The following is a 27269-nucleotide window of genomic DNA, read 5'->3' on the forward strand; positions in this document are numbered from 1 at the left end:
GTTTAGTTACAGTCGGATTATCGCTCGACCTTGCGAATGATTTTCTCTAATGACCAACATTCGTATTGAGGACAGAAGCTGAGCTAGTTAGCATTTACACAACTATTTAATAGTGAATATTACATTTCAGAATAAGTTTATTAAACAACTTTATGATTTGTTTATTTAAAATTGTAAAATAATTGGCAATAAAAGTTATGAAACGTTTTAGAAAACAGTTTAACTGCTACTGAGCGTTAATACGTTTCTCTTTGGCAATAAATTGTGTTTTCCTTAGAGCTCACCCTACTCGATCAGCTGAACTCACATGGGCGCCGTAACTCACATGCGCCTACATTCAGCACAATTTTGCCAATAACGTGACTTTTTTTTTTGGGAAAACAATAATTGATCAACTCTCTGTATCATTAATTGACTAACAAAGATACAGAGAGTTCATGAACTCAACAACAAATTGTATGTTTTCATTAGATTCACCGCATTAACCCTGCACTACACTTACCTAGGTTAGGCGCCATACATTCGCCCATTTTCAGCGCAAGTTTTTTTTCGAATGATACGTACTGTAAGGCTGATTTTCCTGTCACGCTGACTGCGCGTGCACCATCGGCACCGATGGCCCGAGATGTATGAAATTGTAGGAAGCGTTTTTGAATAACGCGTAGCGGTCAGCGCTGATATTTCATACATTTCGCTATCGGCGCCGACGGTCAGCGAGCGGTCAGCGTGACAGGAAAATCAGCCTAACTCGCTGTATCTTCAGCAAACAGTTGAACATCCAATAGCTATGTCCACACTATGCGCTTTCGTCTTCAATTTTTGTCATCTTCTTTAATTCAACTTTAATTTTGGCGCATTCAATAATTGAATGCGTCAACGAATGCAACGCCAACTGTCATTTTTAATAACAAAGCGAAAGTTTTGGATACGGTCAGAGGGCATGCGTCGCGGGCATGCCTCTGCACGTTCGCCGTTAACTGCGCTATAACGCATGTCCTTGACGAACAAACAAGAGCGTCCGTGGCCTAATGGGTAGACCTTACGTTCGCATTCTTTAGAGGGTGCAGGTTTGAATCCTGGTGGAGGCGTGTACCAATGAGACATTTTCTGATCTCAAGTACCTACATAATACGGACGCTCGTACGGTGAAGGAAAACATCGCGAGGAAACCCGCACATAGTCCCAGACGTATTGACTAGTTCAGCTCTCCTCTGGACTAGGCCGATTATGATGCGAGAATGCCGTATGCGCTTGGGCAACCACGGACATTTAAAAATTTTGTCCCAGGCGCTACAGTATTTGAGGAGCGGTTACTTCGCTCTGAAAAATACTGTATAAATCATCCATAACGGATTTTAAGGCCTAGTTTTTGACGAACAGAAAAAGGCACAGTGGGGACAAAGCTAAACATCAATATTATAATTATATTTTGACCATGAACAATAAATCGTGCGCTTCCGCTGGGGCTCACCCTACTCTGCCTCAACTCACACGGGCGCCATAACTCACATTCGCCCACTTTCAGCGCAGTATCGCCAATAACGCAACTTTTTCCATTCCCCAATGTGAATTATAAAGTCCGAATTATAAGTTCATGAATCACGCTGTATCGCAGCGAATATGCGAATGTTTTATTTATCACCGTCGCTTTTAAATTGTGCCAAATGTATTCCATATCGGAGGTATCGAAACAGTCAGCCATGGTGGAATTTATTGTTTGTGCGAGTGAATGAGGTACTCGTTATTGACTTAAAAATTGTGAAGAATAAACATTCATAGATCATTGTGTAAAAGTGTAACAGCGAGCAAAACCATCTGCTTATAATAATTGCCATAGCATTGTGTTCATTTCATATCTATAATATACATTTTTTTTTCCATTACATTATAAAGACTTTTTTTCTGACCAATGTACATCTGTCTTCACATTATTCTTCTGTTTTTGTTATATTTGTTTATATTTTATTGTATTTTGTGTATATTTTATAGTATCAGTATAATATCGTATTTTGCGTTTTTATGTAAGTATTTATTATTAGTATTATTTTATCTATATTTTACCTTAGTTTTAGCTTGTTAGTGTTCAAGTTAGCATAAGTTATTTTTTTTGTTTTTTTCTCTTTTACCTTTTTTTGTGTCTCTTTGTGTACATGGCCCATCTATGACAAATACATCCACTATTTATAAGGTTTGCTGGAAGAGATCTCTTAAAGAGATAAGTACACCGTTGCATTATTATAACTTTTAAATGTATCATTGTTTAACTCTGTGCATAAAGAATAAATAAATAAATAAAATAGGCAAACCCATTACATACTTTAATTGAATGCCATGCAAATATTGTAACGAGAGGGGGTCAGAGTAATCTGGTCCATCGGCGAGCCTTCAGTTACCGAGGCAGATTGAAATCTCGGCGCTTAAACGATGCCCGCTTATAATACAGTCGGCTAACCTAACTCACGGAACGATGTTATCCCCGATAAATATTTTAAACTATAAATTTTACAACGCTTTGTAGTTTGACGGCAAATATTTGCAACGTTTGCCGAGCTCGTAATATAATAACCGGTGAAATTTGCAGTGACACAACAATTTTTATGGCATACTAGCTCGTGTCCGCGGCTTCGTACGCATAATATAAATTCTCACATGAACATTATGCAGATGCATTTTAGAGTGATAAAAAGTAGTCTATGTCCTCCCCGGTGGCATCTATAAATCCATACTTAATATTATAAATGTGAATGCGAATGCGAAAGTGTGTCTGTCTGTTACGTCTTCACGCCCAAACCGCCGATTTTGCTGAAATTTGGTATGGAGATACTTTGAGTCCCGAGAAAGGTCATAGAATACTTTTATTATCCTATGACCTTTCTCGATAGCCAGAAAAATGTACGGTTCCGTCGCGATAAAATTGCGGGCGTCATCTAGTACTCTATGTATGTACCAAATTTCACGAAATTCGGCCGAGCCGAGCAAGAATTATAGGGCATCATTTCATGAAATTAAAATTAAGTAAGTATGCTCAAAATAAAAAACCAGTAATCACATTAATCACCATAATAATAATAATATCATAATCAATCAACTCTACCACTGCATAGAATAAATTTGTCAAACTACAGCTGTAGATCGGTTGAAGATATTTTTAAAGAATATCAATAAATAGGACACACGAATAATGTTTCTAAATATTGTTCGTCGTCCAGAGGCGGCGAGTGACGAACGTAGCACGTGCGTCTCGCCGCGCCGCGACGCGTCGTTGACTGATCTAGCGGTAATCACATCGTTAATACTAATTTTTAGTGTTCGCACTATTTCTTAATAGTCTTGTCATACAAATTTGCCAATTTCTACGCGGAGAATTGTAGTTAGCAATATGTATTATGTACTAACTTTTATTTGTATGTTATTAAATTTTCAGAAAAAAAACAGTTGGTTTGAAAAATTCTGAAAAAACTATAATTACGAACGATGAGAAGAGATATCAAGAGGAAAATTCTTGACATAAACACTTGTTGTAAAGTAGGTCATAAATAAGCCAATGTACTAAAATCTCATCGCTAGAGTTAATAAATAAACAGTACTTTTAAAAGATGCTTCATAGCTCATACTTTACGAGCTTCAAAATCAGCTGCATATTTCACTGATCGCTGTGCCGCAAAAAACTACAAATAATCCAGCCAGCGCTCGGAAATCGAAAACTGGTCGAACGTTATCCACTAATAAATATTTAAAACAATAAATCTGGAGCTACTAACTACGCATAGTTGAATTGTTGAGCTGAAAATACGATCACAACCACAAAAATAAATCAAAATAGAACGGCTAAGCGGGTGGAGTACGCGTGTTTCAATCTTGCTCTGTCGTGCAAGATTCATTAAACGTTCATTCAGTAAGCGCGCACGTCTCGACTTGATTACACCGGAGCGGTTGTGCAAAAATACCTCATTGTGCAGTGTCTAATTGTAAAAACAGAAGTACGAAAGTGAATCGGTCAAAGGGAGGTATTTCTTGCCACGGGTAAGTTATTTGTTTTAATTAAAAGCAAAGCGAAAATTGACACGAGCGATTCCTTAGCAACAGACGCGCGTCGCCGTTCTATCTTGATTCATTTCTATGATCACAACAAAGCAGAGCGTGGTCGAAATCAATCACTGTCGAGTCGGCGCGACGCGCCCACCGGACTATTATATTCATTGAGAAAAAAATACCGAGAAACTATCATATTTACTAACCTACCATAACACTCGGTCAGAAGGCTATAATAGGAGGTTCATGCGTCTCATGCAGTCTACATGCCCGTGCCAAGAAATAGGCACAATCTCTACCACCGCTTTTCGATCGGTCGGATAATAATCTCTGAAAATACAACGTTAAATTCTTTTTGCGGAAATGCGGGCTTTTAACATGTAATTAATGCATTTCCAAAATTAATGTGATAAACGTATTGCTGCTTTACGCAATGAAATCCGAAATTTTCAGCTACGAAAACATTGGCTTTGTGTTTTTTTTTTTTGGACAACTTACGTCTGTGTGCCGACGGTATCGGTTTAACTGTTTTTATAAGCGCTCCGATAAAAGTGTGTCGGTTCGCAGCTCCATTAGTTAAACAAATGTTTGATATTCGCCCGTCGTCCCACAAGAAGTTCAGGTGACGCATCAGTCATTAGTGTACTAGAAATAAAACGTGACCGATCTATAAAGAACTTTTCACTTCGTAGTTTGTCTTGGAAACTTTTGCTTTACTAATTTTCGAGTGTACTTATGAAACTTTGAAGAAACAACTCGCTTTATTCAATTGAATTTCTTATTGTTTTACACTTTTAGATGACTTTTAGAGTTTTTGTTTGGACGAGTCTGTGTTATGTTCGGAAAAGTTTTAATTAAAATATATAAAATTATGTTTTCATTCTAGTTCAGTTATGCAGATGCAGTAAACAATGAACATAAGTTTGTAAATTTTATCCACATGAATATGAGTTATATTCTTTTACAACTATTTTATATTAAAGTGGTAAAAAGTAATTTCAACATTGTATAGACGATTTTCTCAACAGTACATTGTATTTTTTCATACCGTTAAGACGTCAATACAATCCATAAATAGGTGATATTCTAAACCTTTTATAGTAAAAATCACAAAACTGTTGCGGGTTTGAGTTGGATTATTTAAAAATACAAAAAAAAATGTAACTCCAACATTAGATGATAATTGAAATGATCTTTCATGTTGTGCATTAAAACTTATAGAAAGACTGAATTTTAACTGTTAAACCACGTCTGTTAAATCAGCGAAATCGGCAAAATTTCGTATACGGACTCTTAAACTGCTACACCGATTTGGATTGAAATTCGAAACTATTAATGTATTTCATTTAATAATAATGATTACATAGTATAAAACAAAGTAGGTTCCCAACAAGTTAGTTTAGTCCCTAAGTATGCTTCTCTTATGTCATCTCTTAATTTGGTAGATAGAGCGATGCAAGAGGAAGGCTTATAATATCTATATATAACAACATGCACCATATTATTATGCTATACCGTGTCAAATCAACATCTGCCGGCTCATCAAATAATAACTCCACACAATTGTATACACCGTAGAGCGTAGAGAGTTCACGTAGTAGTGGTCGGTTATAAATAGTGATGTCACTTAGCGTGCGGTATTCGGTTCCCGAATGCCGATGCAGAACCGATGTGGAACGACGACGTGTCAATCGACGCCTCTGACGGCTGAAGCGTGCTCGATACTTTCGCGCTATAATTGGGCGTGTTCGCGAAAATGTCGCCTCAACGATACACCGATGCGAGTGCGTCGGGGATTCCCAAAGTTGTTGGTTTTCCCCTTATGTATTACTGAGGATTACAGGTGAGGCCCTCAACTCGGTTGCGCCAAAATTCGTTTATTTTGATTGAACCGCTCACTTTTCCGGGAAAAAGTATCTCATGTCCTTTTCCGGAACTCGTATCAGCAAAATTGGTTCAGCGGATTTGGCATGAAGGGGTAACAGATAGACAGATAGACAGACGAACACACTGATGGACACATTTTTGCATTTTAAATAATATTAGTATGGATATAAATCTTTTAGCATGTATCAGCTGATTAGTGATTAGGCTGGCTCCTTTAACGGCTTACGTACACAAGAGCTCGAAGAGTGCTTGTTTGTACTGCTCACACACTTGAGTACTACGAAATACTCCTAACTTTGATACTCCTAAGTAAATGTTTCAATAAAACCGGCAGTCGTCATCAAAATCGGTTTGGGAGTAAATATAATTACTGAGCACATCTTGTTTGATAAAATTAACGTAGCTCTTACAAATTCAACAGCACTGATAATCTGCTTAAACGGTTCTGACGATCGCAGATATAAATTATTACTTCTAATAACCGGGAATTTCTCGGTACTGGAATCTCAACAAGTCGAACTATGTATCTCATTAGGCTAGCTCGGTAATCGACGGATTCCGATTATTCGAAATATCTCAACTCGCCGCGCCGCTATTAGGTCGATTGTTCGATACAGCTGTATCAGGTAATTGTGTTGATCACAGGGGCGGCGTAAAGCGTGGGCGGTGTGGGCGACCGCCCATGGCCTCGCGGTCTAAGGGGCCTCGCGCCCCTTGGACCACGAGGACTTTTTTTTAAAGGATTTACAAGTTTTGATACTCAAATATTCATAAAAAAAGTTTCGTAATAAAAGTTTGAGTATCAAAAAATTATTTCTCTCCAAAAATCCGTCTTCTTGCGTCATCCATCAGGGGGCCTCACAAAATATATTTTAGGGGGCCTCGCAATATATACCTTGCCCACATCAAATTTAGGTCTTGCCCCGCCACTGGCTGATCACTTCATCTCTGTTCTCTATGTTTTAATCAAATGAAGCACAAAAATTCTAAGCTAATATTCTCTCTATAAGATTATTTATAATAAGCCCCATTTTCTAGGTTTCAATACGATCGAGCACAAAAAAAATCTTGGGAATATTCTGTATATAATTAAATATCGTAACATTGATAATATTATAAAGGCGCGCACACACACAACTACTAAACGAATCCCGAAGCCCAGATTTTCTATGTTCTAAAATCGGCTACAAGAGCGTTGTACTTTTCGCCATTGTGAAAAGTACAACGCTCTTGTAGCTGGACTTTTTCGGGACACTCCGAAAAAGTACTGTACTGCGGTGAAATTAAATAAATAACGAACACTCAAAGTGATAAACGGATTATAGTATTATATAATAGCTCTTTACCATAATCAAGAATGTTATAACTCGAGCTTGGCTACATCTGTTTAAATGTACAAAATTACTTAACACGTGATTTACAAAATCGTTACATGGTATGGAGTCACAAAACGTCAAGATACTGAGATTGATGTAAAGCTATCGTCCGTTCAGAGTTTTATTACCTCGGAGTTATATCACTGTGTACTCTAAGCCGTTGGTATAAAGGTGGTATAAGGTAATATAAATCTGAATGGGTATAAGGTTATAGCGATGGAAATCGTAGTGAAGTTATGAAGAACTGGCGCAGTCCGCACGCAGCTATAGTCACGCGAACACAAATTAGACTCGATTTCAAACAAAAACAAGGATTAATTAGAATCCACACATGGGGCTGTATGGCAGTAATAAAAAAAAATTATGGAAGAAAGTTCTAGTTTTCAGCTCTATAACTTAAATTACCTTTGAATATCACGTCATACTCAACGCTTTTAAGGAGTTTTATGTTTTCTTTTTTGCAATAAATTAGTTTGATTTAAAATAACCAGTTTGACAGGATCCAGACTTGATCCAGGTTGTATTGATGTTCAATCACATTAATAGAATCTTATTTCATCAAGGTGTAATTAGTCCAGATATATAGTATTTAGTGAATAGTGCAATGATTGATCAGCAGATTGTAACAATGGGCTGCGGTTCATCCCCGGGCGTTTGCTGTCAGCGTATTGCATGAACTTGTAACTCCTGTAAGACCTGGTGTACATTGGGTGCTATCAAACGCACTATAACGAAAACGTATCTGTACTAACGCGCGTTTTGAAAAGGTTGTAAGAGCTTGCGTTTAAATTTGCAACATTTTCATGGAAATTTTAAAGTCTACTAATCTATTGCTTTTTAATTGCACATTGGCAGGCGCGTGCTTTACCTAAACCGCGCTTCGAAAAGACTACTAGAGGCTTGCGAGGTTACAATGTACTTTTTTAGATTAAAATGTAAAGCGACATTTGACTAACGTGCGATTAAACTGACATATAATTTTAATTTTCGAAAACGCGCGTTTTAAAAATGGTTTGTGTACTAGGTCTTACTTTTCATAGTAGGCAACTAGGTACTGATTCAAGATTACGTTACCGGATCTGTGGACTCGATGTTAATAGAATATGCACGTACAAATTGTACAATAGAGCTTTGTACGGCATCGGCAGCCTGCACTCATATTCGCGATTGTATTAACGGAACACTGCCGCTTCTATGAACTACTAAGTATCCTATTCTGTTTGTAATATCGAAAATGTAGCCTCCACTACGTTTACATTGTACAAAATAAATTAATTTTCTGCTGTATATTTATCAATTGATAATGTTTTGTGACGAGCCTAAAATATAAAGAATGCAGTATTTGAGAAAAGAAAATATAGAAAAATCTCATAAACACAAAATTATTGGAACGACCGAAAAAGTTGTAACGACACTTTTATTAGGACCTGCATGCATGCAGAGGGCGTTGATAGTATTCCTGTGCGTCAACTAGATAGCGGTTTTTGAGAAAAAACAGTGACGCGTTGTTAGTATTTTAGATGGCGTTTTTTTTTTAATTTTTTTGAGTGTATATTATGTATACTTACAGGTTTTTTGAACATAAGAAATAACTTCGTTCCATTCGGGTGTCCCTTGACACCTCTCAAGTTTTTTATGTTTAATATACTAAGCAGTTACCCCATTAAATCCCATGATGGCCAAATGCTTTGAAATACTAAAATCGAGGGGCTTTTTCGTCCATGACTGGCCTGACCAGCGTTGACTGAGAATGCTATAGACGACATCACAATCTGAATCATCCCAGATAAAGATAATTTTTATATAGAAATAAGTATAATTATTATTAAAGTCAAGGTGAGTGTTTGCCACCTCTAATCTAAAACTTAGATTAAACTAAAGTTTAAACAGTGAAACAACTTTAGCCGGTGTCAAACGTGAGCGGACTCATTAATATCGCATTATTTTTAAACGGCCCGCAAGCACCAGTAATTAAACGCGCTCACAAAATTAATTTCCTGTTTTCTAAACGAATTGACCTCAATGATGCGATAAACAATTTAATAGCAACAATATGGGCGTATAGGCCGCGCGCAAACGGTCGACTGAAACTGCCCATTTACTGGAACATTTTTCGCCTAATTTACTCTCTAATAAATTGGAAAAAAACGGCAGAACAAGGCTGATACAGTAGTCGTACTGGTATAATTATGTATGTGCAGAATATGTTTAGTAGCATTTCCTATTTTATCTTTTTTGACACTTATTTCGGTGTAAATATAAAAACAAGTGCCAAAATTATTTGTGCTGCATTAACTTACGCTTTATTACATTTTAATTTAATAACCCATTTTTTCACAAACCAGAAAGTACAAAATATTGACTATAGGGCGAATTTCTGAAATAATGGTCGCACGACTAAGTGTAACTCGTTTCGCTGACTTTAATACGTACATGTGTAAAGGCTTTAACATTATCGCATCGATGACGCGTACAGGCTCACAGCACGTAGGTCGTGGCCTAATAAAAGCCTCGTCATTTCTGTTACCTTGATATTAGCAGAGTACTGGAAATCAATTAATTTTTCACTGCAATCGATGCAATACATAAGCACCATTATTATCATCTTCATGTTCTTGATTTTCAATTGAAAAATGCATTTTTATTTTTTATGATATTATGTTTCATGACATTTTCTTTGTAGCTATTTTAAGGAATAAGGTTTAACATTTTTTGAGATATTTTTATGATTATCTAGCTTAAAAATTATTAGTTTCCTAAAATATAAAAATGGTTACAAAATTTAATTTCAAATAGTATCAGTAAATGCCGTTTGAAACTTTCAACGCTTTACGTTTGCTCGATTTGTATTCCCCAAGGCGATAAATTGAAAATTCCCAGTCAGCCGTCGTAATTTGAAATATCGAATATGAAATTAATTTTCAACTTGACATGGCGATTTTGTCAACCACGGAAGATGGGTAAAAACATCGAAGTGATACTAAAAGTTACACACACAGTGAGCGGCTATTTGTTTCACAAAACATCTAGGCAACTCATAATAGTGAAAGAAAAATTTTGATGGCTCTTCGCTTTTTTCTAAGGTGTCTTAATTTTGGTGTCCAAAATTATATTATCAATTTTATTGATGGCTTATTTATAACGTAAGAAATTCGTGAATCGTGATTACAACGACTCACAATTAGACTCCTAATCTAAAGTAGAAAGAGCTCTACAAGACAAAATGGGCCTATCGCTCTTTCTATGCTACAAAACGTACTCTAAGTTCTCGAAATAATTCTATTAAAGTCTATGTCAATAGTGGAGGAGATAGTCGCTATTCCAGACTATATACCACTGTTTATACTACCAGTTACCTGCCGAATTACAATGAGACATGGCGCTCACAGATGAGTTTAGTATCAAGGTCTGTAATCTCGCAGATAGAGGATATTGGATGATCAGACTGTTAAATGCAGCAATAAAAATCCTTTATATAATAGTTAGATATTTTAGATATTTATATATTAATAGGTGAACGAAAAACTTGTTGACGGAAAATGGGGAAACGTAGGTGATTAAAATTTTGCACAGTTATAATAGTTTATATGGTGAAAGAGCGATTGCGAAGCGAGCATCGAGCTAATATTATTTTGAAATTATGCTTTTATCATACATTTTTTTAACAAATAAAACATTACGCACTCTACAACACACACACTAGGAAAGATGACAGATTTTTGAGTGACAAGCCTATACATACGAATTATACTCTTTTATTTATAGTTGAAGTCTGTTGACTTCAATATTATTATAGTTTTTTTTATTGAATCTTAGATACTATTACTTAGATACTGTTAGACAATGCTTACACGGCCAGCCTGAGATCAGCTGAGTCTCGGAGACAAGAGTTGAAAAAATATATTATAAAGTCAATATTTTTTTACAAAATATAGGTTAGGTAGTAGTCATAATGTCGTTGAAACTAAGGTCGAATTTCGACCATCGGGCGATCTCTAGTTTAATTTAAAATGTCATCGCTTATCCCGCGAGGCCGTGCATTTCTTCATATTATTATACAGAAGTGTCCTATGTCCTTTCCCGTAACTCAGAATATTGTTTTCACTCTCCATACTTCATTTATTGATACGCGATAACGCCAGCGCAATTATGACATTCAAGCAGATTTTTTGCTTTAGAATATAATTGAAATAAGCTATGTTCAAAAATACATAATTTATTTATAATATAGTTTCATCAGGACTTAAAAACTTTTCATTAACCATGTGGCGGTATCCACAATTCGCCTAACATTCCTGCATCGCACTATCGAAGTTTTCTGAGCGCGTCGGTATAATATATACGACAGCTGAAATGTATCACGTGGGCTTCGGCCTGACCGGGCATAACACCTCGCTCGGTCGGAAGATCTTCCTTTAGCCGCCACGAACATATTCCCTCATTGGTGACCCTCGACAGAACACGCCTCCTTCATCATCATCACTCCCCGCCCCTCCGCACTGCGCCAGCCAGCATCACCTCATTGTGTACATCGTCCACTAGCCGCAATGTACCGCGGCCTGGGCGACTCCGCATCGGCATCAACGGGCTTTCTCACTACACCGACCGGTCAGCAAGCAGAGCACATCTCTCCTGGTCAGCACGTAGCATCGGCCCCGCACGGCAGCTATCCGACTCACTGGATCCCGTGCAGCAGCTTACAGTTCCGACTGTAATAGCTCTTCACATGTTTCTTCATCTTCATTCAATTTGCCAATTACTTTGTCATGTCTACCAATGCTTTTTAAGCGATAACCATAGAAAGTATTCTTTATTCAAATTATATGATAATTTAACTTTTTTTTAAATACAAGACAATGGTCCGCGTTCATTGGCCGTCACGTCAAAAGCCCGGACGCTGCGGCGCGTGGTCTGCATACAGATATACCAGTGGCCAGGATTTCATAAGCGCGGTGACGATGTTACATTCGTGTTAAGCTTTTACCGAAATTCTGGTTAAATAAAAATGTTAAATCTTTATTTAACCGGATTATCCTTATTCTAACAGAATTTTAAAGTGTCTTTTAGTTATAATAGTTACTATGTTTTAGGTTGTTGAAATGGTTAGTTTTAAGTGTACCGATTGTATTGTTATTTTATGCTATAACGATTACGATATGATTAATTTATGGTTTATTATGATTTATGATTTAGTGCTAAATTATAGATAAATATGTATTTATCGGCTTCATGTTGATATGTTTTAATGAGTATGTTTTTCTGTTTCAGGTAAGTTAGCTGCAGTTTACTGGTATTGTAATTACAAACATTTCTATCGAAGGAAACAATTCGTGAAAATAATGCACATATAAAATTAACAATTTAAGAATAACTAGAGATCGCCCAATGGTCGAAATTCGACCTTAGTTTCAACGACATTAGGACTACTAAGTACCTATATTTTGTAAAAAATATTGAATTTATCATATTTTTTTCAACTCTTGTCTCTGGGGCCGTGTAAGCATTGTCTAAATAGTATCTTAGATTCAATAAAAAAACTATAATCCATTTTCAATTTGTCAACTTGTTGTCAACAGACTTCAACCATAAATAAAAGAGTATAATTCGTATGTATAGGCTTGTCACTCAAAAATTTGTAATTTCTCATATGTGTGTGTTGTAGCGTGTGTAATATTTTATTTGTTAAAAATATATATGATAAAATCATAATTTCAAAATAATATTAGTTCGATGCACTCCTTCGCCATATAAACTATAACTGTGCAAAATTTCATGCACCTACCTTTCCCCATTTTTCGTAAAAAGGGTTACAAAGTTTTTCGTTCGCGTATTAATATTATGATATAGCGAGAACATTATTTATACAATCTAAACACAATCTAAATAGACACTGTTTCTGTTTTCCACTCGCATTGAATTAAAATCAACTTGAAGTGTATTTGGAAGATGCTTATTTCAATACACTAGCAAGCCTTCCGTCTCCGAGTTGTGAATAATTAATAGCTTCAGCTGGCGGCAGCTAGTGCGCGGTTTTCACGAGTGGGTAAGACCCCTAAACCTATTTTGCATTTCGCGTCCTCTTAGCGCACGTGTGAATCGCGTCTTATAATTGAAGACATGAGTGAAAGAAGTCGGTAACTACTAACTATAGGTCTACCAGAATCTAATGACAGTTTTTGACTGAAGATTTTCAAAAAATATCCTTGATCATTGGATAAATTTTTATATTTGGATGTTTAACACACAGAATAAGCCGCTTCAAGGAAAAAACCGGCGAAGTGCGTGTCGGGCCACGCGCAATATAGGGTTCCGTATAGGGAATGCAAATCTCGCGAGATTGGGGCTCAAGCGAGATCCCGCGAGTTTATTAATACAATACCGCGAGATCTCGCCAATTTCGAGGTCTCGCGAGATTAGCAGTTTGGTAGGTTTTTTGCAAATAATCACAATATTTGAATAATTTACAAATAAAAAGTACTTAATGAATATTATTATAATTATTATAAGATTAACATTCATTTTCACGAATTTTTTCAATTGAATTTTATGCATCAAACATTGTTTTACGTATCTGTATATAATTTTTAAGTAGTAAACTTTGACATAAGTACGTATAGACCTGGATCCCAGAAGGATAAGACATAACTTACTCTCTGATGGATGAAACCATAGGTTATTAGTAGAGCTCGTGTACTTAGAATACCTGCGAATTTGTGTAGCTCTAAGTGTGACACCTGGTCAGGTATCAGGAACCAAAGTGGACTAAAAATGAGTCTTACTTTACTTATTTTCAAATGGCTAATATTTATATATAATTTGTAGATTATTGTTCTGAACTAGTATCATGTAGTGTAAGATACTGTTCAATGACCAAAACTATTGTCAGACGTTTTAAAAGTAACTTTGTTGCTATTTTTTATTCAAAGGCATTATTTTTATTTTATAAATTAATATAACACCTTAGAAAACAATACGATGTTGCAAGAATTTATTTTCTACTAGCTGTTGCCCGCGACTTTGTCCGTGTCAGCATACTGTATAGTATAATAACAAAGATGGACAATTTTCCTCTGTTTCCTTACCCAAAGGGTAAAAACGGGACCCGATAACAAAGATATTTCAGCCTGTCCGTCTGTCTGTCTGTCTGTCTGTCCATATCCAGACTGTACCTCCCCTTTCTAACGTGTAGTAAATATTATTAAAGTAGTAAAGTAGTAAAGGATACAATTGAGTATTTTTTGGTCATATATATCAAGTGCCTACCTGTTAGACCCAGATCTCTGAGCGATAAGACAACTTACTATCACAATATGGGTGAAATCTTAGGTTCTCAGTATTTTCTTATGTACTTAGAATACCTTCGAATTTGTGAAGCTCTACATGGAGCTATACTCACTCTGCAGCACTCTGAAGCAGCACTGAAAGACCAAAATTTTTTTTCACTTTTGTATGGGGAAATTCGTGACGCTCGGGCCCTTGCCCATACAGAAGTGAAAAAAAATTTTGGTCTTTCGGCGCTTCTACTTTCACAGTTAACTCTCTACAAGGAACACGTACACACCCTAAAGTATTATCACTTTTTTTTGTTACACACTGTATACTTCGCCGAATAGATTTTTTTAGTTGATCGACTATTACTCAATAACTTATGAAATTTTCTTAGCCGTGATAATTTTCCTTTTAAATTCAGCATATTTCCTACTCCCGTGAATTTTTTCACATTTCCAGAAGCCACCGTTTAGCTGGTAGAAGGGGGGGGACACAACGGATCCCTTAATTGGAATATGATCTATGAAAACTCATAATATTTTTAAAAAAACCTATCCAACGACACCCCACACGATGGGGTGGACGCGAAAAAAAAAATGTCATCCCCGCTTGATGTGTAAGGAAGGTACCGTTTTTACCCTTTGGGTACGGAACCCAAAAAAGGATCAAAATGTTTTATTCCAATTTCCCCAGTCGCGGTATTGCTAGAGTTAGTTTATTTTATCACTTTTTGCCATCATATTCTGGTAGACCTATAACATTTTACTACAGAGAGCAATATATAAGTAATTACTCTTTTTCTCCCTTATAATTTGAATGAAGCTTACCTACTTCATCAGATGGCTAACATATTATGTGGCTATATATTAAACCCACATTTTTTATATCAAATCATTTTCTCGGTACTAAAACCTCCACTTATGCAAAAAAAATACATTCTTCAAATTGTTAGTTACCTCCTTCATGCACTCGCGTCTTCAATAACCGACGGCAGTCGGGCGTCTTTACGGTAAGTGGTAATGGTATAACAAATATACTTAATCCGTTCCAGTGAATTCTTTCAGTGTGTGGTTAAGCGCCGATTTAATGCTTAAGGCGAGCACATACCTCTATTCCAAAACGATAACCTTGCATACAACCGAAGTCGTGTACGCATCGCAATAAGATTCATTTTAGCTTACCATAAAATTGTAGTTTCGAGGGGCGGATCTTCTGTACCTATGTTATTTTTCATGTGTTTTTTAAATATCTTTGGAAATATTTACCGGTTCAGACCGTTTTATTATAGATTCACGAACAATTTATTCAAATAAAAGTGTTATCCTACTTATATTTCGATGATAAAGATTTTTGTCGGAGGTATGTTTGTAAATTAATTACAGCCAAAGTATTACGTTTTATTAAAATGTTTATGATTTAAACCCTTTTAAATATTGTGCTTTATATCTCATATTTTTTACATTTCGTTATTATATTGGAACTAGGTAAACCGGGAGTAAATAAATAACAAATTGGGGTTTGTCCTCGCCTTAAATTGCTTTTGTGCGTTGGTTTCGATATGAATTCGAATGACATGTACCGACTACCGATAGCTTATCAAAATTGTAGAGCAATCATAGGCAGTTATTTTATTACGTTATGTTAATTTTGTATTAAAATGACGAAAACTTTTGCCCTAGTATTATAGATAGGAACTTAATTGACGGTCTTCATAATGAAAGAGTTAGGAGACTCCAATAGGAAATATCTTTTAGGAATTCCGTGCCATTGGTTTATAAGCTTTGTATATTATGAGCAGAAATACCAGAGTGAATCTTGTCATCTTGTGGGCAATAAACGTTTCATAAAATATAAATCAATTGTAAAATTAATAGCTCAATATACTTATATGCCGCAAACTTTACTCAAGTAGCCGTCGTCTCGTACGTCGAGCATCGCATAAACAAATTGATTTGAGACATTTATCTCCTAACGTTGTACTGGCGATAACTTGTTTTAGTAAAATATCACTACTGGCCGGACGCCAGACAATTTGCTGAAAAAAAAAGTGATGGCTGGTGATAAATCGAGCGCGGAGCGTACCCCAAAACGTTTCGTCAAACGCGCGTACGTAATCAGTTATGTGTCACGTCTATACGTTTGTGGTTTCGAATGTCTTTGCTGGGATTTAGGTGTGAGTGTGTGCGTATGATGTTTGGTTAATACGTGCGTCGCGGCGCACACGGTGATCCACAGGTAATTCATACTATTCAGGGTTGCCAGATCCTTGAGGTTATTGAAATTGTTGCAAATTCTTGTGGGGAGTGATAGTTCTATTACTGGATTTACAGGGCACATTAATTGAGTTTAAAATTAATTTTCTTTGATGCAAATGACCTCGTCACAAGCACGTGATCTCTGCTAATTCTTAATACATAAAATTAAAATGAAATTGAAAGTTTAAACACAGCCTTAAAACCCAGTGTATATTCTAACAATACTAAATGTATGATTAAGTTATGTCCTCCTATACTTCCGATGTTGCAAATAAAAAAAAAATAGTCATAATATAACATTGCTATATTCAGTTACTCAAAGAAAGAAAATATATTGATGATAGCGTTCTATGTTAGTAACAAAATAAATCAATATTTATATTTTTCATGCTACGAAAAAGTTTTGTATACAAGTTGTTTGAAAGGATGTATTGTGTGACATAATAATATCCGTAACATCAATCACGGCAACCCTGACGAGGAATTCTCTGTATGTGGCGGTGTGTGCGTGTGTAGGCGCGATAACAATGCATCTGTTATGCCGGCTTCACACCTCGAGTTTAAGCGATACTCCCCGAGGAGACGCGTGTTAAACATCCGCCGCATGCAAATGTGTGCGTACGTCTAGGCCGCCTGGGAAACGTTTGCGGGGGCCGGGGGGAGGATTCAATTTACAAATTGATGCTTGTAATATTTTCAAAGGCGTAATCCACGCTTTGTGTACGACGTGCCGAGTGTCGCGTGCTCGGTAATTGCCCGTTGTTCGATGAAGTTCAACGGTTTGAACGTGCACGTTAATTTTCAGTTGCATCGCCAAAGGCCCGATTCGATTTACACGCAACTTCGACTCGATTCTAAATCGATATTAAGCTCGAGCTCGTTCGCGATCTCGATTACTCGTTATTGAATTTGAATGCACATTCGCATAATGAAACATTGTTTCATAATTGCCTTGGAATACTTCGTTACTGCGCTGCAGCAGAAGCTTTGAATTTCGATAGTGAAAAGTATAATGTGACTGGACAATATGTCACCAATTAAAACTCATTTAAAGACCTTTAAACTTCACGCATATTTTGACGGGGAGCTGCAGGGCGGGTCACACTTATCGTAAAAGTTTTATGACCCATCGCGCACTTGACTGTCAAACTTGTATAAAATATAATGTGCAGGAGGCTTTATGCAACCGAAATGCGTATATTAATGAACACCATCCACGTAGTCGAAGCTTACAGTGGCAACTAATAACACAATATATAACCAATACAAAGTAATCCGTCATTACGCGCGGCTTATGCGGCCGTTAACGGGGGTTTATTCGCTCAACATTCCACATAATAACGGTAATAATCTCGTAGGAGATGTCTTCACTAACCCATTATAGTGGTTATTATGAGGCGGGATTAGGAAATAATTAACTTTGTTCGGTGAGTATGGAATAGTTAGTTTAATTGGGTTTGAAGAATCCGGTATGTTTCTAATGACAAAAGCATGACAAATCCTTAACTGTAATCTAACTCTGAATATATTGTACCTAAATTGTCAAAGTACAGTATTTTTCCTCGTATGAAAAACTGGAAAATATTGTAAGACAACTTTTAGTATGGTAACGTATTAGCATTTTGAATGTTACGTGTAAACGAAAAATTTAAGTTAGGGCCTTTATTTAGCAAATTACGTCTTGTGAATGATTCGACATTTATTTTTCTACCTAAAAATTTTTACAAAGTACATCATAATAATATTATGCCTAGAAGATTGTATCTTGATATTATTGGAGCCTACGAATAATAAATTTCAGCCTAAATATTTTAACATCTTAGGTACATCTTACTGGTAAACTACCAGTAGCTAATTGTTACATTAGCTTTATGAAACTCGATAATAATTTAGACTTAGGTCGGGGGTCGGGGGTTCCCGCAGGGACGGATAATTTGCCCGATGAATTATTTATGTATATCGCGGGCTAGAGGGGATCTAAATTTCTTGGATTTATTTCCTTAATCTGTTCCTACCATACCGGGGGACAGCTTTAAAGTGGCGTTACGACAAACAACTGAATTCACTTTCTTAGGATTATATCGAATATAAATATGATTGAATATTTAAAACTCAGCTAATTATTCCTATGAGTCAAAACTCATAGGAATAATTAGCTGAGTTTTAAATATTCAATCACTTTATAACACCTTTTATATGATTCATCATAAATTAAGACAAGAAATATTTTTTGAGTAAATACTCTTAGAAGTTTTAGTTGCTATTCTAATGCAACATCCAGTCTGTTTTCTATGATCTATGATCTATATGGTTTGATAGGAAACGAACTAGATCGAACAAGTAACATAGGAATCTACATTAATGTTGCATTACATTCATGTTATAACTTTTGGGAATTTGTATTACATTGTCTCTACGAAAGTAGTCAGTTGTTAAGAAATTAAACTTTCCATCACGCATTGAAATATAAATAATACCTAGCCCAAAATATAGATAGAGCTGCATTTATTTCATGAAAATAGTTGCCCATTCCCTTCCCCATTCGCCATTCCCGGTACGTCCACTTTGGCGTCAGTTTTACGGCGACCGTTTATCGGGGCGGAGTCGGTGACGCTTGAATACTACAGAGCTATACGCGTCCTTTTTTGTTTGGGGATTTTTGGCTTTTCCACTTTATCTACTCGACCACTCCAACTTTTGACTACTCTAATCGCCGCAAGTTTGTTTTGATGTGCGATACGGACTGCTAAAAACTTTTAAATATTGCTGCATGCCATAATGAAGTTTTATTAAGCTAAATTAACTTAATCGATGCCTGCTGCTACAAACAGTTACTTTTTATTTCCATTGAATTAAATCCTATAATAAATATTTAAATATTTAAACAATTTGGCACATTATGCCGAGTCTTAAAGTAAACGTTAATATGAAGATAAGTCGTAGAGAATAGAATATTCATTATTCAGTCCTCGCCGTGTGAATAAAAATATTATTACGTTATCCATACTTATATTATAAATTCGAAAGTATGTCTGTCTGTCTGTCTGTTCTCTTCACGTCCTCTTCACGTCCAAACCACAGAACCGATTTTGCTGAAATTTGGTACGGAGATACTTTGAGTCCCGGGAAAGGACATAGGATACTTCTCATCCCGAAAAAATGTACGGTTACCGCGCGATAAACGAATTTCGATATTATCTAGATCTATTAATAACTTAAGTTATTAATAGATCTTAAATAATAGAGATTCGTTGCATCTTATAGATATTCGTTGCATCTTATTAATAGAGATTCGTTGCAAAATAGTCGCATAGTTTTTTCTTTGAAAAATTCAGCTCGTACGTTCACGTGCCGATAACCACACACAGTAAAAGTATGGCCGACTCAACTTTTAACACGTCACCGTATAATTTAGTCGACACTTCGCCCCGAACTGTGTTCGTGTCGGCGGTGGCGCGATTTGAAAACCGTTTGGCTGTTTGTCCACAAACACCGTCACCGAGAACGATATTATTTTCGGCTGATAAGGCTGGCCCCATACACACCGTTTTCCGTATACGTTTTCTTTACGTGAAATTATGATTTGGAATTCCGTGAGACTAGCGCAAACACTTGAAACGTACGTGCGAAATTCTTTACGTTCGGAAAAACGCGTTCGCGCCAGTTAATGTATTTTCCACTGATTTCACGCATTCCGATTTTGAAACGAACTCGGAACTCGAATACAGAAAACGTTTGTATGTGGCCAGTCTAAAATTCCACTTTAAGATCATAGGCGTAGGTTTCATTTTCTACCGACATTAATCTGGCGATTCATGCCGCCGCTGCTTTGTAGTGGCGTAGACCAAAATGAAACCTAGATCAGCGTTTTCCAAAGTAGGCGATAACGCCCCTTGTTGACGGTCTAAAAGGGGGGCGATGTGGGACCCAAAAAATGGGGGCGTTGTTTCGGGGGTGATTTATTTCATCTGAATGCATTTTAAATTGAAACAATGGGGGTGCTAAAACATAATTAGTTCTCAAAGTGGGCAGTAGACAAAATAAGTTTGGTAACCCCTGGCCTAGAGTGGCAATTTATTTGAATTTTGGTCGGTGACGTCCCGTCGACGTCGGCGATGGACAAACGACCTTAGCCGCCGCGCCGTACAAATTATAGCTCCCTACATTATTACTCGATTAACGTGTGAAGGCAGCCACAAACTACGTCCGTAATCAAAAACGATACAAAAGTGACGTAATGGAAAATAATTGTCGTGTGTATAAATTGCGGCTATAATGTTTAATTGGTCAGTTGTAATTTATTTTTTTTCATTATTTGAGGGCAGTTTAGATTGTAAAGATTGTGAATAATCAAAATATATTCTTTAAGTCGAAATGTTTCTGAACGAAAACGACCGACCTATATTCTACTTAGGTACACAATATACACAAATTATAACACATTTTATAATATTATATCGAACAATATAACGAGGCAATGAAGCCAAAATCGTATTTATTGCCTACGAACTACGAATACTTAATAAAAACTTAGGAAACTTAACTCCCATACTATTGCCGTTTTAAATTTGGTTCCTTTCGAACTGTCATGTAACGTCAGCCTGATACCGCTCAAGGCCATCTGAATATTGCAAATGTATTGAAAATGTGTACCTAGGTACACTTTTTTGACATGTTTGTTGACGGAGTTACTTTTGCTTAGTTTTTTATTATTCGTAGCCTACGACGGACGAAGTACTACGGCGGCTTTCGTTCGTAGAGCTCTCGTAGCACGCTACGGCCACGCTCAGGAGGTGCTACACGTTTTCACTATGTTACATTATAATAATAATATTAATTTTTATTTAAAATAACATAAAACCACGTGTTTAATAATAAATACACTGTCCCGAGATATGCTGTTTTTAACCGACTTCAAAAAAAGGAGGTTATCAATTTCCAGAACTGTCCAGTTTTTGTATAATTATGTTAATAATCTATAGCAGCTTCTGAATAAATGCGCTAAATTTCAAAAGTGTATGTATGTATGTTTTTAAGTCCGATTTAAGTGATTCTTTTTTTGTTGTACTAGGTATTGTTCAACTTAGGGAATACTGCAAGTTTCATCAAAATCGGTTCCGTAGTTTTTGAGATAGGGAGTTGTAATTCTTAGTTATGTACAATTTGAATTCGGTTTTTTCTTTTTAAAATACTATTATATTGATCCTTTATTGAACGTTAGTGTTTTCCTAGTTATTTAGCCAACTAACCGTAAAAACTTTTCCTAAACGAATACAGTTATTTTAAGACCAATCCAACCGTTTTCAAGTTTTTGCGAGACATTCGAATTGCCATCTCTCTTTAATACGTCTCAGAATAATTATTTATTGCTCTGACTTTGATGTTTTACGATGACACTTTCGTTATTTTCATTACTGAAGTAAACCCGTACGTGCGTGTATAATTCGAAACACTCATTACATCACATTATACCCCTCCTATTTATTCACATCAAAGACGACGGATATAATATACTCGTACGACGTATATCAAATAAAGATTCTTAATACGCAGAACGCGTCCCAGGTAGAGGGGGACTCTATCCCAATTAATACCCACTCGATACCTGGTATTATCTCTCGAATCGATACTCTGTAATAGGGCTGCTTACTGCTAAGTGGGAGAGAAATGGCAGCAATTTTATTTTATGTAATTAAAAAATATATCGGCTAAATCTACTGAGACCTGAGGAATAGATAAGTTTGCTTCTGTTTCACTCATGCATTTGTTGTAAAAATGAAAACATTATAAGAATCTTAAGTTTTTTAATAATATGCTAAAAGTGTAATATTATAATGTTTTCAATTTTTGAATGTATACTCACATAATATTACTTAATAATCTTATGCTTTCGATAGATACATGGAGGTGTCTTGGTATGCAGCAGCATCGTAGCATCTAGAATGCTCAGTAAACTAACATTGATAGCTATTAGTAATTGATGCTCGATCGCTCAGCCCCCCGATTCCTAGAAAAACTCCAAACTTTTAGATCTAAAAACCACATTTTATCTATAAATAGGCCTATTTTGGGGTATCGAAACAAAGTGAAAAAAATCCTTTGCTCATTAGCGTGACAGCCCTGTCTGTGTGCAGCGATCGCCGGTGATCCCAAATATTGACAGTCGACAGTCGATACCGCTGAGCCCCGACGCGACGCCACGCGCTCGGTCCCACACGTGTGGTATATTATGTATTTCGTATGTTCCTTATGTTCCAAAGGGCTACGGAAAATATATTATTTTGTACTATATGTGTTCTTATGCAACTCGCAATTAATGCCGCGAATGGAATATAGTACAGGTTCCCTAGAACATTTTTTTATTACTAATACTATCAACTATCAAGCTAACTTTTCGTGAATAGCTTCATGATAAGACGAACAACAATTTCCTCAGCGGAAAATCTCGAAGGTGGTAGCTAACAGAATTATTAATAACTAAATTATGGATTGTTCTTTTTGTAGGACAATGTTACTGTTAAGTTATATAACTATTAAACTATCAATATACAAAAAAATCAACTGGTTAGGGTTCCGTTTTAGGGTTCTGTAATCAATAAGTTATCGTTGACTACGGAATCCTTAAACTGAAAACTAACCAGCTCTTTTTTCTATATGATAGGTTAATAGTTATATAATTTAAGAGTAACAATGTCCTACAAATAGAAAAATCCATATTTTAGTACCATCAAATCAAAATATTAAATGTTTTCTATCTCTGTTAGCTACCACTTTCGAGAGGTTTCGCAGAGTAAATAGTTGTTCGTCTGATCAAAATGAAGCTACTCACGAAAAATTAGCTTGATAGTAATCAAAACAACATTTTATCAAGGGAACCCGGACTAATATGTTTGCTACAGAAAATAAAAATTTAATTTGTTTCGAATTATTTTGTTCTTGTTTTCGTTAACTTCATTACACATAATAAAAATAAAAATAAAAAAAGTTATCCCGGCAAACGTTATTTTGCCATATAAAGTTTGATTTCGCCCATATTATTTTATTGAAGTGACTAAATAAGTATGGCACCATGACAACGTCCATCGCTATCCCGCACAAACAACGCGAATTTTCGAAAATCGGTCGAGCCGTTTCAGAGGAGTTCAGTTACGCACCCCGTGCGTGACACGAGAATTTTATATATTAGATAGGTACCGCTAATTTAGAATACTTTGGTTCAGATTTAAAGTATTCGTATTGGAGAATGTTTCTGGCAAGTGACAGGTTTATAAACCTATCTAAACAACAATAAAAAAAATATTTAAACAGGACTTGGTACTAAATAAACGAGGAATTTAAAACTATTGTGACTAAAACTCGTTTTAGTTAATTACTATTTTAATGGATTTTCACAAAACATTGTTGAGGAGTGAAAATGACGTTTCATTATTTGAAAATTAATAAACAGTTTTTCATCACAAAGCCCGAACAAGGCGTTAATAATGGGGTCGAAGGTCTATTACTGTCTGATATTAATATTATAATGCAATATTAACTATGAAGCTTTCACATTACTTTTTCTGAAATAGTTAGGTATTTTGGCGTGTTTCTTGATGTGTATGATTTATACCCTCGGTTGATCGCGTGGGGTCTTTAAAAGCCCGGAGTTTGCGAAAACGTGAAAAAACTATATTTAAATTAATCGTAGCAACTCCACTCTTTAGTTAGCTTCCTAAAAGGAATTATTTTTCAATACAATCGCCACTCGTCTGAGCTCACGTGCATGTGTTGTGTGTTACAGATGCGTTTATTCACGCAGGGGTCTTTAAAGACCCCAGGTGACCAACCACGTCACTATATTTGATTTGATATTTCCATACAGTTTTCACACCGAAATGGATTTCTTCCGTGATTTTCATTGTATTTTAATAATAAATCAATAAAAATCATCGTGTGTTGGTTCTTATTGTTTTATGTCACTTAGAAGAAGCGTTAGATGCACTTTTCCAATAATGCATATTTTGCTACCTAGACCGAAATTATGGTTATTATTTTTTGGTGATGATGAGAAAGTAATTATTGGTATATTTACCATACGTTTTAAGTGTTAGAACGGGAAAATATGTAAAATATAGTAGGTTTTGATGCTGGAAATTTGTCAATGTTTAACATTCAATAGTTTATATGTTTTTTGGACTTAGCTTTTTAAATTGCAGGCTAAGTTATAGAAAATTTAACTGTTATTTCAGTTATCTTCATGTTTTAGTACAATTTTAAAATAATTTTGTTTTTTTTGTCAATTTTCCAATCTCACGGTCTCCAGCTGAATTTTTTTTAATTGCATTTTTAAATTGTGTGTTTAGGTTAATAATCTTCAAAATATTAGTAAGTTTTTTATTGAATCTGATTATTATTGAATTAAATAATAATAATATAGATAAAAAGATGAAGATATATATAAAATTATGCTATTCTTATGTCATTTCATTTTCGGGCTTTCAAAGACCCCGGGTGACCAACGGCGTTATTTTAAAAGCGCGACCAACCGAGGGTTAATAATATCAGCATTTATATATATATATATATATAGATAAACGTAAGCACTGTTGCTGTGAAGCCAGTGTACCCCATGTGGTGGATCCACCCACCACCAGTGGATCTATGATGAGATAATATTATTAATATGATGGAAAGTATACTCTCTCGTACATTTTCAAACTTCAGATCTTGCATATAGAGATATCGCAAGATTTGTTGCCAGCATTTTTATATTAATTATACCGAAACGGATGACTCATTTTAATGAAAATTTGTTTAATGAAAAGGATGTTGGCTTTACAACTGCCAAACTCAGAGACGAATATTAATTACTGTAATTAAATGAAGGGTTTGACAGATAATGTGTGGACAGTAATGTGTTTGACTATGTCATAATATTTACTTAATTACTCTAAATAATGAATATTTCTCTCTGAGTGCGAAGACACTTTTTGCTACAGAAACTCAAAGTCGAAAAGGAATAATTTCGGTTTGGAAGTATTTTCTTAATAGAATAAATAAATAGTTTCTGGATGTTGAGCTGAAAGGATCGAGAGTGATCCATCCATCCAGTGTAAAATCTAAAGCGTTGTGACGTCACAGACTCACAGTGTTTCGGCGGGGGCGGGATCCACGGGAGGGCAATTCCACGAACGAGTTTAATTAATTTTCATTAGTGATGCGGTTTTTCGCTTATTAGCCGTGCGTCGCTCGCAAATATGTACACCCAATAACAAATATCTGCTTTACAGCGGCGGTGTGGGTTATTTTATACATAATTATACGCCGTGGTCATTTTATAATTAATACTAAGCATAATTTACCTCGTAATGTTACAACTAAGGGCCACTTCAGACCGCTACGCGACGCGTAGACGCATCTCTTAATTTGTATGGATTTGACAGACTTCAATTGCGTGAGACGTCATGCAAGTCTGTCAAATCAATACAATAAATGCTTCTCAATCTACACGTCACGTTGCGGTCTGAATTGACCATTACGGCGCGATCAGACGTGCGCGTTTTTTGCTGTAATGTTTGGGGAAAGACGCGAGCTGAATACGCGCGTAGAAAACACGCCCTTAGTGGGATTTTAGCGTACGTTTTAGCGTTTATTAAACAGCTTGTGTTCATAGATATAATTACATAATATGAACAACAATAGCTATGAATGCTTACTATATTGAACACGCAATATCGAGTCTATGCGACTAAATAATAAGCTAAATAGGCGTAAACTGGATGATAATATGCGCCAAAGTGACAATGTCGTGTATTGTACATCAAATTGTTCAATCGTGTGTCTCCTCATGGGGTGTATCGAGATCCCCCCCCCCTCTTTACCACCCCTCCCGCGCCCGCGCCGCGTTCGCCACCTATTGTGTTTGCTCGCTACGAATCTTGTATCTTTACAATTCATTGTGCCGTTATGTGCCTGATCAAACACGTACTCGGAAATTACGGTGATATTTTAGGCGGAGAATACAGACGCGGATGAAAAGACTGCACTTGTAGTAGTAGTATGTAGCACGAATATAAAAACAGAAATGTCCAAACGTCCTTAGTTAAGCCGCTCGCTCATCCGTACCGCGAGCAACAGATGTCAAGAACCTTTTTCTGAAAAGTACGCACAAAACAAAACACGCGCAACCCCGCTTTTCAAACAAAAAAAAATACACAAGAGTTACCCATATTTAAGCATAAAAACATGAATACAAAAGCTTTCCAGAAATAATATTAAAAAGTGAAGCGAACCTGCGTCGCTATGGCGCACGGTGCGACGTAGAGTTGTTTAACTTTTTTCAAATGAAATCGTGCACTGGAATTGTTTTCGTCGGGGCCGTCAGCGCGACAGAGGTCGCGTATGTTTCTCGTTGCATAATTCCATTGTTTTAAACTGCATTATGCGAGAACGCTTGAAGAAAAATGGTTCA

At 36.1% G+C, this 27269-nt stretch overlaps 1 protein-coding gene and 1 long non-coding RNA gene across 10 annotated transcripts in view; one reads left to right on the top strand and one right to left on the bottom strand.

Moving 5' to 3' along the window:
• Nucleotides 1-27269, top strand: part of LOC121740021 (CUGBP Elav-like family member 1) — a 364655-nt gene that overhangs the window by 306096 nt on the left and 31290 nt on the right. The gene's annotated exons all lie outside the window — the stretch shown is intronic.
• On the bottom strand, nucleotides 654-7198 carry LOC121740022. The gene is made up of 3 exons (XR_006037524.1): nucleotides 7188-7198; nucleotides 1896-1902; nucleotides 654-747 (listed from the first exon to the last, which is right to left on the bottom strand). It is a non-coding gene; the product is annotated as an uncharacterized LOC121740022 (long non-coding RNA).

Source organism: Aricia agestis, chromosome 2 (genome assembly GCF_905147365.1).
Source record: "Aricia agestis chromosome 2, ilAriAges1.1, whole genome shotgun sequence".
Lineage (NCBI taxonomy): Eukaryota > Metazoa > Arthropoda > Insecta > Lepidoptera > Lycaenidae > Aricia > Aricia agestis.